The sequence below is a fragment of the Mya arenaria genome, chromosome 10 (genome assembly GCF_026914265.1).
Source record: "Mya arenaria isolate MELC-2E11 chromosome 10, ASM2691426v1".
NCBI lineage: Eukaryota > Metazoa > Mollusca > Bivalvia > Myida > Myidae > Mya > Mya arenaria.
In genome coordinates this window covers 25,358,863-25,362,388 of record NC_069131.1, presented here as the reverse complement: position 1 = coordinate 25,362,388, position 3,526 = coordinate 25,358,863, and positions in this window count along the sequence as shown.

Below are 3,526 nucleotides of genomic sequence, written 5' to 3'. Positions count from 1 at the left end.
AAGCACAAATGTTCTTGTTTTGATTTTAGATATTCCTTACTAAACAGGTTCAACAATCATGTTGACTCAGCAATTTTTAACGTTTGAATAAAAAGTCTCAGACAAGATCAGACAGTTTGCATCCTGACCAATTAATAATCCGTTTATGTGAACCAATGTGTTTTGCTACAGTTAATTTTAAATTTAACAAATCCGCACACAGAAGCGGGAAACAAAGCAGGAAAAGTTGCTCGTATTCTGTGATAACAATGTAACTTTAAGTCTTATGTAAGTGCAAATTAGTGTAAGGTTACGCACATATAAACAAGTTTAAACCCCAAGTTAACTCGTGTTTCAGTGACAGTTCATGTTTTCCTTCAATTCAGTGATAAAGCTCGTTTGATTGGGTCCTTACATTGTGTTTCTCAACAAGGTTATACTAGTGTTCAACATGCCAACTGGGCTTATACTGGTGTTCAACATGCCAACTGGGCTTATACTGGTGTTCAACATGCCAACTGGGCTTATACTAGTGTTCAACATGCCAACTGGGCTTATACTGGTGTTCAACATGCCAACTGGGCTTATACTAGTGTTCAACATGCCAACTGGGCTTATACTGGTGTTCAACATGCCAACTGGGCTTATACTAGTGTTCAACATGCCAACTGGGCTTATACTAGTGTTCAACATGCCAACTGGGCTTATACTAGTGTTCAGCATGCCAACTGGGCTTATACTAGTGTTCAACATGCCAACTGGGCTTATACTGGTGTTCAACATGCCAACTGGGCTTATACTGGTGTTCAACATGCCAACTGGGCTTATACTAGTGTTCAACATGCCAACTGGGCTTATACTGGTGTTCAACATGCCAACTGGGCTTATACTAGTGTTCAACATGCCAACTGGGCTTATACTGGTGTTCAACATGCCAACTGGGCTTATACTAGTGTTCAACATGCCAACTGGGCTTATACTAGTGTTCAACATGCCAACTGGGCTTATACTGGTGTTCAACATGCCAACTGGGCTTATACTAGTGTTCAACATGCCAACTGGGCTTATACTAGTGTTCAACATGCCAACTGGGCTTATACTAGTGTTCAACATGCCAACTGGGCTTATACTAGTGTTCAACATGCCAACTGGGCTTATACTAGTGTTCAACATGCCAACTGGGCTTATACTAGTGTTCAGCATGCCAACTGGGCTTATTACATAATGAAAATAATAGTTTGAAAGAACCACTATATTATAGTTTAATGTCGCTACTTCTATAATGTTTTCGTAGCAATAAAAGTAATTTACCAGATAAAATGTTATGCCTGCATAAAACAATGTCATGAATCTGCCGGTTAAACTGAATCAGGATTAAGGTAATTATGTGCATTGAGCCGTACACAACTTAAGCATGACTTTTGAGCAAAGTTATCCAATGATAAGACGGCCAGCGGTCAGGTGGTGTGCCTAGACCAATCATGTCCATTGCCCATCATCTTACATCTTAAATCAAAACTTTAGTTTAAATGCTTTCAATTTGTATTTTTGTTATTTTCCAGTACCAAAGTATATACAAAACGCATTATTACCGATAATTTTTTCGTCTAAATTATTGTGTAATATTTAGAGGTAGCGATCATCATTATCGTGTCAATCTTATATTAGGTCACAATTATTCTGGATATGCCCACCACACGTTTGTTTGGATTCTGTAACGAAAAGAAACGATGTGTACAAAAGAAATATTTTAACGACGTTATATATGTTTAATATTAAATAATATAACCATAATGTTCGCTAAAATCGGCGTTTCACTTTAAGTTCAATTGAAAAATGATAAAAGTCATCACCCATTCCAACCATCAATCGACCCCACACTTGAAATTTGGGACACCGTTCATTATGGACTGGAACATAGAAAACCGCTCAATTTTGAACTGAAATCCTCATTATTTTCTACTTAGTGTAAATATTATAATAAAATATTTTATACCATACTATAAAGAGTTTGGTAATATTCTCAATATATTGGTTTGGTAATATTACCAAATATTTCAAGATCAGTTTGTTTATATTACTAGAAAACCTGGACATTATATCCAGGATGAATTTAAGAATGCTAGCAGAAAATGTTCATAATTTATTTTGGGAACATTATCAAACATTTGTGGCTATTACTAGGTTTAGAATATTTTAGAAAATCCCTCTGCTTAATATCGATAATTTGGGGAATATTCCCACAAATGTTAAAAAGCCCTGCTAAAGTTTTCAATACCTTACTTGGAACTGTTTGGTAATATTCCCAGAAATAATTATAGTCCTACAGAAACACTGTTTTGAGTTTCCAAAGATTTCTGTTGGACTATTTTGTTTCAGTTCATCTGGTAATATTCCCAAAATGTTACCAAATATTTCAAAATCAAATTGGTAATATTACCAGAAAACCTGGACATTTTATCCAAGATGAATCTGATAATGCTAGCAGAAAAGAAAATGTCCATCATTTATTTTGGGAATATTACCAAATACTTGTGACTATTCTTAGTTTTAGAATTTTCTTTAGAAAATCTGTCCACATACATAATATCGATAAGTTTGGGAATGTTCCCGTAAATGTTGAAAACCCTACCATAACTTCCAAATCTACAGTATGTATTGTTTGGTAATATTTCCAAAATGTTTTGGTAATGTTACCAACTTTTACATTATAAAATTGAACATATTTCCAGAAAACCTGGACATTATATCCAAGATGATGTTTAGAATTTTAGCAGAAAATGTTCATAATTTACTCTGGGAATGTTACCAAATACTTGTGACCATTTCCTAGCTTTTTTTCTCGGCATAATTTTGATGATTATGTTTTTGTTTCAATTCATCTGGCAATACTCGCATAATGTTTTTGTAATGTTACCAACATTCCAAGATTCAGTTGGTAATATTCCAAGAGAACATGGACATCTCTTCGTATAATATTGATGACTTTGGGAATATTCTCCAATATGTAGAAAACACCACTATAACCTTCAATACTATACTATGAAGGGTTTTGGTAATATGCCCAGAAATATTTCAAGTCATACACAAACCCTTTGACGAGACTGCAAATGGTTTCTGTTGGATTAAAATGTTACCATGCTGAAAAGGGAAAGTTGCGTTTTCCCTTTTCTTTTTGCGGTTTGTTATATGCAAATCCATAATCATGTCTGTTAACCGTTTATGTGTTTTGCATATTTGCTTCCATGGTCATTTCTAATATTAATCAGCTGCTGAAATAGATGTGTAAGGCCGGCATGGTAGGGATGAGAAAAATATATATTAAAGTATGCGCGTTATCTTGAACCTCGAGCGATTTTATACACTTTACAATAATTTTGTCATAGTCTTAAATGTCTACGTTGAACTAAAAGCAAAAAGATGATAATTGTTAGTGTCTGTGAGTTAAATATTTCACTGATATTTCACTGATAAATCTCAGTTACTTTACACAATACATAAATGTCTAAGTTGAACTATAAATAAATAGAGGATAACTAGTTATCTA